We start from the raw sequence: 14,976 nt of genomic DNA, 5'->3' as shown, positions 1-14,976 counted from the left end.
AATTGGGGGCTTGTCCGGGAGACGAATATTTTGAGCCGTTTGACAACATTTTGACAGCCTTTTCAAAACTACTATATACTGTGAACTCAGCGAAATTTAATCATGGCGGAATTCAAGCCAGACGAATTTATGGATGACCTTGATCAGGACACATTTAATTCCCTCAGAAAAGACAACCTCATAGCACTGGCAAATTTCCTTAAAGTAGATGTCAAAAGATCTATGCGCAAGCGAGAAATTCAATTCAAGATTGCAAAACTTTAGTTAATTCTGGCCATTTTGAAGAGTCTGCCTTAAAAGATTATGAGCCTGAGTCTTCCTTCGAACTCAAAAAATTAGAATTAGAAATTCAGGCAGATTTGGAGCTTAAAAAATTGGCATTAGAAAAAGAAAAAATACAAATGCAATTACAAATGAAAGAAAAAGAATTGCAAATGGAAGAAAGACAGAAAGAAAAAGAAAGGCAGGAAAGATTAGAAATGGAAGAAAGACAGAAAGAGAGGGAATTGGAAATGAAGAAAAAGAATTGCAAATGGAAGAAAGACAAAGGGAGAAAGAAAGAGAGGAAAAAGAAAAGGAAAGAGAATTAGCTGAACACCGACTGCAGTTAGAAATGAGACGTTTAGAGCTTGGAAAGTCAGGAAAATTCTTCCCTTCAGACAATTTTGACATCACTAAGCATTTCAGGTTAGTTCCCCCTTTCCAAGAAAAGGATGTTGATAAATATTTCCTCCATTTTGAGAAAATTGCTCAGAGTCTGAATTGGCCTAAGGAGTCCTGGTCTATGCTTTTGCAGAGTGCTTTGGTGGGTAAAGCCAGAGAAATTTACATTCAGTTGTCAGTAGAGCAGGCTTCAGATTATGATTCTGTGAAGGAATTAATTCTCAAGGGTTATGAGTTGGTGCCTGAAGCTTACCGTCAGAAATTTAGGGATTGTGAGAAGGTGAAAGATCAAACTTACGTTGAATTTGCTCGAACAAAAGAACAACTGTTTGATCGTTGGTGTTCTTCGGAAAAGGTCAGTCAGAATTATGACAAATTACGACAACTTGTTTTGATTGAGGAATTTAAAAGGTGCATCCGGAGTGACATCAAGACGTTTATCAATGAACAAAAGGCAGATACATTAGAGGTTGCTGCACGTTTGGCCGATGATTATTCATTGACCCACAAATCTTCATTTCTCAGCAAACCATCCCAGTCCTTTTCATACAGAACAATGCAGGTAAATTTAACTCCTCCTTTTCATCCAAGAATTTTTCAAAGGAGAGTAGGAAATCAAATGACAACAGTTCACAAAATTCAAGTAACACTTCCACATCATCAGATCCCAAGTCTCAATCTCCTTCTGACAAACAGTTCGGTACACTTTCTTGTAATTATTGCAAGAAAGACGGCCATTTAATGTCAGAGTGTTTCAAATTGAAAAGAAAACGTGAAGGTCAAAGTGGTCAAAGTGGATCTAAGCCCACCGGCTTTATTTCTTCATCAACTCAATTAGAGTCTAATAATGTGTGCAACACATTTTCTGAGGTTAAACCCTCTCATCCCCAATTAATGAGGTCAAGGTCAATTCTTCTCAAGATAGCATTATGGGTATTTTCGAACCATTTATTCATGATGGTTTTATATCACTTTCTAGTGATTTCTCTTCCGCTACCCCTGTCAAAATTTTAAGAGATACCGGGGCTTCCCAGTCTCTTTTGTTGGCAGATACCCTGCCGTTTTCTGAAAAGTCATTTTCAGGTTCTAAAGTTCTTATTAAGGGGGTAGATTGTAATGACTACATTCCTGTTCCTCTCCATAATGTCTATTTGTCTTCGGACTTTGTTTCTGGACCTGTGACTTTAGGTATTAGGCCTTTTTTGCCTTTTGAAGGGATTCACCTTCTTCTTGGAAACGACCTTGCTGGGGACAAGGTCATTACTAATCCACTGTGACTGATAATCCTAGTTTAGATCAAAATCCAGAGCCAATAGAGGAAGACATTCCCGGCCTTTTCCCATCATGTGCCATTACTCGAGCCATGTCAAAGAAACTTCTGAGAATCAAAATACTCTCAAAAATAATGTCACAGATGTTGACTTAAATGACACCTTTCTCAGTCAGGTGTTTGACACGGAGCATTCCGTTTCCTCGTGTTTAACTTCCAGTAAAACTTCTCTGACCTAAAACTTCTGCTGACAAAGTCAGACATTTTCTAGATCAAATCTCATTGCAGAACAACACAAAGACCCAGATATTTTGTCTTTGTTTGACAGGGTAGATGATGAAGATAAAACTTCAGATAGCTCTGTTTCCTATTATACAAAATCTGGTATTCTCATGCGTAAATGGAGACCTCCAGATGTCTTGGTTGATGACGACTGGGCTATAAAACATCAATTGTGGTTCCAAAGCCCTATCGTGCTGAAATATTGCGCCTGGCCCATGAAACGCCCTGGGCTGGTCATTTGGGAGTAAGGAAAACTTATCATAAAATTCTCAGTCACTTTTATTGGCCTAATCTCAGGCAGGATGTAGCACATTTCTGTAAAACTTGTCACACATGTCAAATGGTAGGAAAGCCAAATCAGACCATTCCAAAGGCCCCTTTACAGCCAATTCCTGCATTTCAAGAACCATTTAGTAGGATACTAATAGACTGTGTTGGGCCCCTACCAAAAACAAGATCAGGAAATGAGTACATGTTGACAATTATGTGTACATCAACTCGGTTCCCAGAAGCCATACCACTGAGAAATATAAAGACAAAGACTATAGTGAAAGCTTTAGTCAAATTTTTCACTTTATTTGGCCTCCCTAAATGTGTCCAGTCCGATCAAGGCTCCAACTTTATGTCTGGTATTTTTCAACAAGTAATGGATCAGCTAGGCATTAACACGTATAGGTCATCCGCCTATCATCCAGAAAGTCAGGGTGCTCTTGAGCGATTTCATCAAACTTTGAAAAACATGATTAGGACCTACTGTTTTGACACAGAGAAGCAGTGGGATGAAGGAATTCATTTTCTGCTCTTTGCTGTTAGAGAGTCAATTCAAGAGTCTCTTGGTTTTAGCCCATTTGAGCTTGTATTTGGACATACAGTCCGTGGCCCACTTAAGCTCGTTAAAGAGAAATTCCTATCAGACGATGATGATTGTCTGAATATTTTGCAATATGTGTCAGATTTTCGTACAAAACTCTCTAAAGCATGTGAATTAGCCAGAGAAAATCTTGAGTCATCTCAGCAGTCAATGAAAACCAAATATGATAAAAGCACCTCAAAACGGAAGTTTGAACCAGGTCAAAAAGTTCTTGTCCTACTTCCAATTCCTGGCAAACCACTCCATGCTCGTTACTTTGGGCCATACCTAATTGATAAGAAATTGAGTGATTTAAATTACATCATAATAACACCTGACAGGCGAAAACAAAAACAGCTATGTCACATAAATATGCTTAAGCCATATTTGGATAGGGATAATCCTACTATAACTCAGCCTGTCAGTGCAGTCAGTTCAAACCATTATGAAGATAGTGATACTGAAACTGACTTGAGTGAAATACTCTAAACTCAAAGCTGGGCTTGGTCAAGCTTCAGAACTCAGAAATCCTGGAGAAGCTGGAGCCTACAAAGTTGGCACACCTCCAGCCAGAACAACAACAACAGGTGAAAGAACTGCTCCATGAATATAAACACCTGTTTCAAGATGTTACAACGAGGACAAACGTCATCTATCACGACGTTGATGTTGGAGACAGTAAGCCTGTAAAACAACATCCATACAGACTGAATCCAACAAAAGCGAAATATCTCCAGGAAGAAGTCAAATACCTGCTGGACAATGACTTTATTGAACCCAGTAAAAGTAACTGGAGTTCGCCGTGCATACTTGTTCCCAAATCAGACCACAGTTATCGTATGTGCACGGACTTTAGGAAGGTCAACACTTTAACAAAGACAGACACTTTCCCAATCCCGAGGATTGATGACTGCATCGACCGAGTGGAAAAGCCAAGTATGTGACAAAATTTGACCTACTGAAGGGATTTTGGCAAGTCCCTCTGACGGATCGTGCTCGTGAAATATCCGCCTTTGTTACACCAGACGGATTGTTCCAGTACAAGGTGATGCCATTTGGAATGAAGAACTCTCCGGCAACGTTCCAACGGATGATCAACGACGTCATATCCGGGCTAGACGGGTGTGCAGCCTACGTTGACGACGTCGTCTGTATAGTGACACCTGGAGGAACACATCAAGCTCATGCGGAAGTTCTTTGAGAGACTGAGCAAAGCAATGTTGACTGTCAACCTTGCCAAATCTGAGTTTGGTTGGGCAAGGGTAACTTACCTCGGACATACTGTAGGACAGGGTGAGGTAAAACCTGTTGATGCCAAAATCAGTGCCATTTCAAGTTTTCCCATACCAAACTGCAAACGACAACTGATGCGCTTTCTCGGTATGGCTGGTTACTACAGAAAATTCTGTCCAAATTTCTCCACAATTACTGAGCCTTTGACTAACTTACTTAAAAGAAAGTAAAGTTTGTTTGGTCAGAGCAATGCCAACAGGCATTTCATACACTTAAAGCCATACTGCAAAGTGCCCCAGTGTTGTCTGCACCAGATTTCACTTTGCCATTCAAATTAGCTGTAGATGCTAGTGATACGGCTGCTGGTGCTGTTTTATTGCAAGAGGATAGTCATGGTATAGATCATCCTGTTTGCTATTTTTCACGCAAATTTAACAAATCCCAGAGAAACTACTCTACAATTGAAAAAGAGTGTTTATCTTTGATATTAGCTTTACAGCATTTTGAAGTTTATGTTACTTCTTCAAATCAGCCAATAGTGGTTTATATTGATCACAACCCTCTTGTTTTTCTGCAGAATTTAAAGGCAAAAATCAGAGATTGCTAAGATGGAGTTTAATGTTACAGGAGTTTAATCTTGACATTAGACATATCAAAGGCAGAGACAATTTAATTGCAGACTGTCTCTCTCGTATTTAGAATTATTGTTGTTCACTTTCAAGAAATTTTATTGTTGTTCACTTTCAAGAAATTTTACTTTAGAGTAAAACAAAATTTGAGTACTTAAATCCTTTTCAAGATTACATTTGTAAAAGAAAGATTTTTCTTTGAAAAATTTTCTTTTTTTGAAGAGGGGGTGTGTTATGTAGGTCATTTACCCCCACTCATCATGACCTGAGTTCAATTAGTCTAGAACATTCTCAAGGTCACTGCCCTTGATGACCTCACAACCTTGAATTCAATTAGTCATGTTTGGAATGTTCTGGAAAGTTGATTAGTTGTGTAAGGGAGATAATTTTAGAACAGTAATTAGCATGTCAATAAAAGTTCTAGATTGTTCTTATATGCCTTTATAAAAGGGACGCGCTCAGCTTCCAGTCAGACTTTTGGGATCGTGTCTCTTGTGTGTTACTAAACTCCAGCAGTAGTCATTCTCAAGACTTTTCAAGACCTTCACTGCCAACGCTGGATTTATACTGTGGACTTTGTGCAGCTTCAAGCCTGCAAGGACTGTTCATTCATCCAACTGACTGTTACAACTCTGAGACTGGAGCTTTGCCGTCCCAGCTGAGATAAGTAGTCTGTACACTTTTAAAGCTTGTACTCTATCCCTGACTTAGCAATTAGTTTTATTTTCGTAATAAATTTTGTTTAAACGTTAACTGCTGAGTTCACCCTTTTGTTCGTTTTCTCTGCACGTAACAAGATCAACTGGCAAAAGACGACTAATTCATTTCCAGATTTGTTTCCCATGAAGATAGTTTGGGTGAAAAGTTGTGGACCTTGATGTTTTTACACCTGTATTGATGCAAGTGTGGTTTGAACTTTAATTTGAAGTATTTTTGTAAAGGTATTTTTCTGATGGTTGAAGCATTTTGTACCAATATGACGAAAGGCTCATAGAAAAAATACCATATTAAATAATGAGCGTGAATTTTGTCAAAAAAACACCGAGGGTACAATTTTCAGTGCTAACTCAAAATTCCTGTCGACTTGCCCACACAAAAAATTTATTAGAAGTCAAGCTGACATTGACCTAAGGGACTGGTCAGTTTCTTCAGCCTGGGGGGGGCCGGTGGATTCATGGGGGGGGTCACCCTGTTTTTGACTTTGGTGATAGGGGGGGTCACCATGTTTTTGAAATGCCCAATAGGGGGGGTCAGTGTGTTTTTGAATTTTGACACAGGCTCATCATTACCTAAAATGCTAGTGTCAGCCACAAATTTCATCATTCAGTTGTATTTTTCGGCGCGCCCTTCGGGCGCGTAACTTTAATAATCAGTCATATTTTTCAGCACGCCCAACTTTAACATATCAAGCATACATACATCAGAGATATCTGTATGTTCAATATTTTTCAGCGTGCTCTTCAAGCTCATTACTTTAATATATCAGACATTTTTCAGCATGCCCTTTAGGTGCACGACTTTAATATACCGGTACTCGGCATATATATCAGAGATATCAGGATGTTTCATATTTTTCGGCGCGCCCTTCGGGCGCCATACTTTAATAAATCAGAGATATCTTGATGTAAAGTGTACCATTATGAAATCTGCATTTCATATGAAAAGGATGACAAATTCCTGATACTTTTCTGTTCTCTCTATGAGAATTCAGTATGAGAAAGCAACATGCACAAATATTTCACAATATATATTTGATACAGTGACTTATTTTAGAGATAGAAAAATGACAAGATATCTTTCCTTCTCATTGATGCAATTATTTTCCTTTGTGTCGCAGGTTTTCTGCAGAAAGATGCTTTTTTATGAACAAAATAACATTTAAAAAAGGCACTTTTTGTCATTATTAGCTGTGCTTTTATGGTTTCAATGTTACAAGAAAAGGTCATCTCAGACACTGCACACATCAGATTTAGCTAAAATGCCTCTCTATGGCTCCTCAGGAGATTTAATAGGATGGTTGGCAAGTCTTAACACCCATCAAAGTTTTTGATTCACTGCCTTTTCCTCTTTGATATTAATGATTGACATCCATTTCTGTACAACAGTTCAGGACATCTGGTTAAGCATTGAAAGTGTGAAATACATTCACAGCTCATTCAAAATACAGCTCATTCAAAATGTACTGTATTCAAACTTTAAGATTGACACTTTGAAATTCCTATCTTACAACTGACATGTCAACAATTTCATTAAACATAGAATGACTATTTTAAATATATTTATATGTAAAATGTAAAATATAATATATATATATATATATAATATATATATATTATATATATATATATATATATATATATATATATATATATATATAATTTATGTCCACCTTTTGTTTTACCTATGTCGCGCGCCAGGGGGGGGGGGTCACCCTGTTTTCAAAATTTGGAATAGGGGGGGTCACCCTGTTTTCAAAATTTGGAATAGGGGGGGTCAGCCACTTTTTGACGTCGGCAAAAAATAATCCACCGGCCCCCCCCAGGCCGAAGAAACTGACCAGTCCCTAACACCTGTTAAGAGGATTCGTGCCGCTGAATGTTTTAAAATAGGAATATTGAGCTCAATGCTACTATGGTGGCCTATGGGAAATTAATTAGTGGTCTTGTGCCAACTATTACCTGAATGGTTCTCTGAATATGGAGACCATATGTACATTGTGATGTAATCTGTGATTTCAGAGACCAAATCTATTCCACTCCTAAATCTATTTTATGAATTGCTGCTGTGTCAACTACAACATGGGAAATCAGAGAACAACATTTTGTCAGTAAGTGTGAAATTTGATCCGCGGATTGTAATTTTTAATTGTAAAGCAGCAAATTGAATTGATGACAATGATACATTTTAATTCCGATTAAGTAATTGTAGCTTAATATTAAAATTAATTAGAATTAATGTTTCAGCTGAACCATTCAAATTTCAACTAACACTGAATTAAAAAGAGAGGTGTAAAGGTTTGCATGCCAATCAATATCTTTCCAAAGAACAATCTTTCTCAGTAAAAACTCATTAAGATTTCACCTAACCAGCAGATATCCCAATCAGGATATCAACCCTCTCACAACTGGACTTTGGTACATTTGCAGTGTTTTCAATTAAAGATACCCCCCCCCCCAATCAAATGGTTCTCCCCAATACAGGGTATCAACCCTCTCACAACTAGACTTTGGTGCATTTGCAGTGTTTTCAATAGGAAGATATCCCCCTCCCAAAAAAAAAAAATCAAATGGTTCTCCCCAATACAGGGTATCAACCCTCTCACAACTAGACTTTGGTACATTTGCAGTGTTTCCAATAGGAAGATACCCCCCCCCCAAAATCAAATGGTTCTCCCCAAAACAGGGTATCAACCCTCTCACAACTAGACTTTGGTGCATTTGCAGTGTTTTCAATAGGAAGAGATTTTCCCCCCCCCCCAAATCAAATGGTTCTCCCCAATACAGGGTATCAACCCTCTCACAACTAGACTTTGATACATTTGCAGTGTTTCCAATAGGAAGATACCCCCCCCCCCCCAATCAAATGGTTCTGCCCTTTACAGGGTATCAATCCTGTCACAGATAGGACTTTTGTACAACTGTAATGTGGGTGGGTGAACGTACATGGCGGTGGAAGGGTTAATTAACCCTTTGAGTGCTGTAATTTTTCCTGCCAAAATTTTAGTGCAACATTTTACCAATTTTTATGATTTTTTCTGTAATTTTTTTATAATTTTGGAGCAAATGGACATCACATTTAATTAACTACAGTTTTTTTTGAAATTTTGGAAAAAATCTGAAAAAATTTGACTGTGTTATATTTTGTAAAGATGACAAAAATTGACTTTGGCACTCAGAGGTCAACTGGGCAAAGGTGGAAGAGAGGTGAGAAGTGAGAGGTCAAATACATTCAGGGTGACCTGTTCAGTTTTTAATACTCTTATCTCAATGAAAATGCCACACAGAATTCTTCCGTGAACACCCTGTGATCATATTTTGTTTTCTGAAATTGTCTTAAGTATTGACTTTTGGGGAAAACATTTTTTTTTCTTGCCTTTATTCATGAGTCTCTCAAGATGGATAGCTTCAACAAAATAAGGGCTGGGGACTATCCTTGGATAATGGAGCATCAGCCTACACTGTAAAAATAGCGGACGCTGGACGCGTCTTTACGCGTTCAAAATGTACATGTCGGTGTTCAAATTTGAACGGCTAGTGTTCATATTGTTAACACCAGTGTTCATAATATTAACATTGATGTTCTAAATCTGAACACTATGTGTTAACAACGATCTCCTTCAAGTGTTCAAAAACTCTACATCACAGAAATTTTACAATACTGTGAAACAATTGACAGTCTTTTGTGCTTTTTACTTTACAGTGGCTATATGAACTTTACTATTGCTTCACTGTCCGGTAAACGTACACGGATTTTGGTGTAACGAATTTCACACTAAGTGAAAATATTTCCGGCCTACAATTGCTGAAAGCATGTTTTTCTAAAAAGGAAGTATACAAAATAATTTTACACGTTTATTACGGGTTGAAAGTTCAAAAATTAGAAAAGAAAATCAGAAAACCACCATGAACGTTTTAATTTTAACATCGGCGTGCAAGAGGCGTTCTACTTCTAAACACTTGGTGTTCAAGTTTGATGCCTTTTCCTATCCCATGATGCATCAAAACGGAAGTTGCGACATTTTTCTTGTAAGCGCACCCTGAAGTCGTGATCGTGCGAAGCAAGACCAGAAAGGGTAAGTTTCCTCTCCAAAATAGTAAAAGGTATTAGATTTTTGAAGCATCTATATTATCGTCCTTTGAAATTAATTGTATTGTACCTTGAAATAGCTTAACTACGTGAGGAAACTTTTTTTCTTTCATGGCTGCTATACCAACAATTAGCTGTGACTACGCAGTGGTACTTTTGGCCATAGCCTATCGATCGATCTCACTCGGGTCAAGGGTCATCAAAACACATCTGTAGCGATAACCCTTGACCTGAGCGCGATCGATACGCCTTGCATAGTACTGCTGCGTAATCACTGCTAACACATGTCTTTTAGTAGACACAATCGCATGTAAAAGATCAGTTGAACATCGTAGAGTATACAATGTATTGTTTCAGCATATGGGAGTTTGGCTTTTTTATTTTAATCAGTTGATGACAAGAACAGCAAATATTTTGTAACAGTAAGAGATGAGGCACTGTATATGAAAGTCTCCCCTTTTCCTTAACCTAATCAGCCCCTTGTCTTTCATTTGAAGTTTCATCTCGCCATATTACCTATTGTTGCATTTTTTCAGAATGTAAAAAGTTGGATTTAACTGAAAATCGAAGAGTTGTTATAGAAGCTGGTGGTACAGATAACGAAGAAGATGAGTGTACAGGTAGCTGTCTGGAAACAAGCTTGAGAACCTCAGTTCATCTCTAATGGAGATTTAAACTTCCAAGGGTCAGTAACTGAATTTTGATAAATTAATCCAAGCTTTGGTAGCATGCTATGATCAACTAAATGTTGTCGCAGAATAAGCTTTCACAGACGTGTAGTCTCCCTTATTTAAATTAAAACTGAAAGCGACAGACCATTCAGAGTAAAAATGTCCACTCTGAATTACTGATTTTTCTGAAATTTTCACTCTGAATTTTCTGTCACTTTCTGCTTCAATTTTTCATCCCCCCTTGCATCTGATGAAGGAGAATTCACGTCTTTGAAAGCTTATGCCCTTGTAACATTTAGTTGATCAAAGCGTGCTACCAAACCGTAGATTATTTTGTATTGTAGCTCAACATGTCTCTCAACACTGGTTTTTAGCTTTGCTGTCAGCTAAATAGGTGGATGTGCAGCCATGTCCTCAAATTTGTACATCCAAAGGTTTTTCTTCAAAACAGCCTGTACGAATCCTTTAATATTTGGATTACAGGTCCCAAGGGATTACCCTAATCAGATATGTTCTAATTGTGATGAAATATGCAAATTTATATTTTTGAGGCTAATTTTGCTATTCTTTGGCAAAAATCTTCTTCTTTTCTGCCGTCTTCAATATTTGGTAAACATGTCCCTAAAAATGACCTTAGTCAAATTTGTGCTAGTTGTGATGAAATATTCAAATTTTTATATTTCATGGCAATTTTTGTCATTTTTTAGTCAAAAAATCTTTAAAAAATCTATTTCAAAACTGCTAATCGAATATTTTTGATATTTAGGACATAGATCTCTACTGATAGTCTTTTTCAGATTGTTCAAATTATGCAGAAATTTGCAGCTTTGTAATTTTAGGACATTAAAGACATTTCAGACATTTTTAAGACATTAGGGATTACCAGAATGTCATATATGCAAGTTATGATAAAATGTACATTTTTTTCATTTTAAGTATGATTTTTACCATTTTTGGTAAGAAGATTTTATAAAAATTAATAGCAGGGTAGACCAGAATTTGAAAGGTCTTTATGAATATGTTTTAAATTTCTGAGAAGTATATTTTTGAAATGTCACCCATTTATTTCAGGGTTTATTTAAAGATATTACAAACAAACAAACCTTTTGTTTATGAAGGACTTTGTTGGACAAGGAAATAGGTTTTACCCTTCCAAGGACCCACTTTCCCCACTTTCTGCATGTTGTGCCTTACTGTGACACTTTGACAACTTGACATGTTGTGTTTACTTTAGTGTGGACAACTATATACCATGTGCACCAGAGAAGCCTTGACTAACTTCTTTTTTCTTCAAAATTTACAATTGTCTATACAAGAGGAAATGTCTTTAAGAAACCATCTTACAAAAATGGAGTATGCATTTCATACATATACTTTTCAACACAATAAGTATGCCAAATTTTGAGCTTTTTCAGATTATTTTTGTACATTTTAAACAAGTATGAACATAAAACGTCATCCACAATATGGTGATTTTTATTGCTTATGTTTTTGATAGGAAGGTGTTAACACTGTTGGTTTTTTCCTGTGACAAACTTTACATACAAAGTTGCAATGTTTATTTGCCCATTTTACAGTAAAATATTGTACTTTACTCTAGAAATGTTTCGTGTATTTTTAGAATAAAATAATTTTACTGGATATCAATGGTCTGTAATGTTATTTCAAGGCTTGAACACCCTGTGAACGCCCAAAATTAAAGGTGTTCAACAAGCGCGCATCATGTGTTCTAGCCTTTAACACATTTATCGTTGAACGGCGTCCATGCGTTCAAAAAGTGTTACAGCCCTTTGAACGCGTAAAAGCGTTCAATTTTTTGAACACATTTCCTGTGCAACGTGTGTTCAGATATGGAACACCATGGTGTTCAATATAATGTCTGATGAACACGTAGCGTTCAAAATCTGCACACGTGTGTTCAAAAATTGAACGTTCGTTGAACACGTAGTGTTAAATTTCTGAACGTCTAGAGGCGTTCAAAAAGTGTTACAAAAAGGCGTTTAATTGGTGTTCTATCCTTTAACACTTAACTTTACAGTGTATTTGCATGTAACACTATTGGAACTAATTTTGGATAATTGGATTTCATATTTTTCAAATTTCTCAAAGGTGAAAAGTGCAATTTAGCTGAATGTTGCAATATTACAAATTACTCATAAAAACAAGTGTGTAATATAAAAAGAAAAGCAGATGAGATTACATTTGCAGATTAAATCAGCATTAATTTACCATCCAGTTATCCCATATTAGTTCCAACCATGTTATGTAGATATGCAAGGAAACACCTGTTGTATTGCCATTTTCTTGAAACTTTCAGAAAAGAATGGGAATGAGGTGTTTGTAGAAATATATTCAAAAAGAGCCAGGTTTCGAAGGTTACATCAAGCATTGTTTTCTTACAATCTCTGTGAAAGTCATTCATGAAAATAGAAAATGTAATGTTCAAAATACTTTGTATTATTGGACAGTGTACCCCATTTAATGTTTTAGCAACAAAATCACTTCAAAATCTTTTCATTTTTGACTGAGTGACATAAGAAGTCATTTTATGTACATTTATGTGTACTTCAGAAAGATAACTCTTTTTCGGTAAGATTTATTGTACATACATTTTTGTATTCCCTTTCTTTACGTAAAATTGTAACTGCTACAAAAAAGTAGTATATCACTTGTATTTGTCACTATGAACGTAAAAATAGAGATTACAATATGTGTAACATATAAGTGCTATATCTAGACTATAAAAATGATATTTATGGAGATTTACATTTTGACCAATATCAAATTTTAATAAGATCAAGTAGCCTGACCATGGTTTCAGTAAGTCCCTGTTATTTTGAATATTGATAACACAATATGAATATTCATCATGTAACTTGGTTTGAATCTACTATGACCTTTGACACAACGTTGCTTTTGAATAATGAAATCAGGAGTGAAATATGGCATTAGAACTTCACAAATCTTGCGTATTATAGTTGTTCATGACAACACCGAGACCTTTCAGTATTAAACCATTTAAATATTTCCAGCTGAAGTGATTAAAGGCTCTGTTTTCATGTGAGTGGTATGGATGGTACAAACTCAACTGATAAAGATCATTATTATAGGCATTATGAAAAGGTTTTAGTGATCAGACGAAAAAACTGTTTATTGCTCGTATTTGTTCTAAATTTATCTTACATGGAAAGTCGACAAGTTCCTCGAATTAATCTTAACCATGACACGTTGATATCAGTTACTTAATTTTGACCAAGACACATTGGTATAGCAGTTCCCTGAAAATCAAAGCGCCCTCACTAGCCCAGCTTTTAGCAAAGCCAGCACACTATAAACTGGTTTGGCTGCGCTGGTGCTGTGAAAGTCGCACCGAACTGCACAGTGCCCCCTGGTCCCGGCCCCAGGTCCAACAGAATACGTTTCGACAAATACACATGCTGATGTTAATGTTTTAAGAAGTATATCTAAAGTTGTACCAGGAAAACGTGAAAAAAGATCAAAAACATTTCATCGAACGCTCTGCAGTCTAAACTTTTACACGAGGTGATAAGATAAAGGTGATCAACAGAGCCTGTATGTGAGCCAGCAGCGCGTGCATAGTAATGGGTGCAGTTTTTTCAAAAGTGAGCATTTTGTTGCACCTGGTGTGGTGACGTATTGTTTTTCGTATGTTTCGTATGTCAAATGTGAGACTTTCATTAGACGCATCTATAGTAAGACAATTCCATGGCAATCTGTTATTTATTATATCTTATTTGTTTTTATTTTTATTTTTATTCATTCTCCCGTCTTATTTTTATTTATTTTTTTTAAATATGACTTACTATATTATTTTTTATGTATAATTATTCTTTGTTTTGAATGTATGTATCTATGTATCTATGTATCTATGTATCTGTGTATGTACGTACTTTCCGTACATGCCAGTGGGAGGGCAGTTACGTACAGCTCTACTTTCCCCTCCAAATTTCAGTGAAGGTCAAAAATAAGTAAAATCGGTATATCAGCCTTCAAAACATGTTTTGTGATGATTTTGCGAAATTGATGAAATTTACCAGTTGGCGGCACCTGCTTCCACTAACATATAAATAATAACATCAGTATGTCGGGTTTTCAAATGAGAATTGGTCATTGTATGGCTAGATGCGCCTCGAGGACAGATATTTGGAAGCTCAAACTTTTAGAAAATTATTTTGGTCTACCACTTGTTGGGCACATTTTAAAGACCATGAAATCATTTTTTCAGCGGTTAAGTATTGTTAAATTCGAAAATGTCATTTAAACCCATACAGTTACAACAGATATGGCGGCCATTTTGAATTTCAAAAGACAGTATATGCTGGTAATTTGTTTGTCTTGTACACAATTTTGCGCGGTGACCCCAGATTTTTTTGCTTGCTGTCAAAAGAGATAAGCTTAAGGTTTCCCAATGGAAAGCTTGAGCGAAAGTTTCTTCCAATTTCGAAGAGTTTACTACCGATAAGTCTCCAACGATCACACGTGAAGCGACCTGGTTGTCCCTCCCACTCTCGTTCTAACAAAGAAAAAAATCAAAGTACGTACAAAGACAGA

This window comes from Ptychodera flava, chromosome 12, assembly GCF_041260155.1.
Source record: "Ptychodera flava strain L36383 chromosome 12, AS_Pfla_20210202, whole genome shotgun sequence".
In the NCBI taxonomy this organism is placed as follows: Eukaryota; Metazoa; Hemichordata; class Enteropneusta; family Ptychoderidae; genus Ptychodera; species Ptychodera flava.
The sequence above is the reverse complement of the archived record's forward strand: the minus strand, read 5'-3'. Positions refer to the sequence as shown.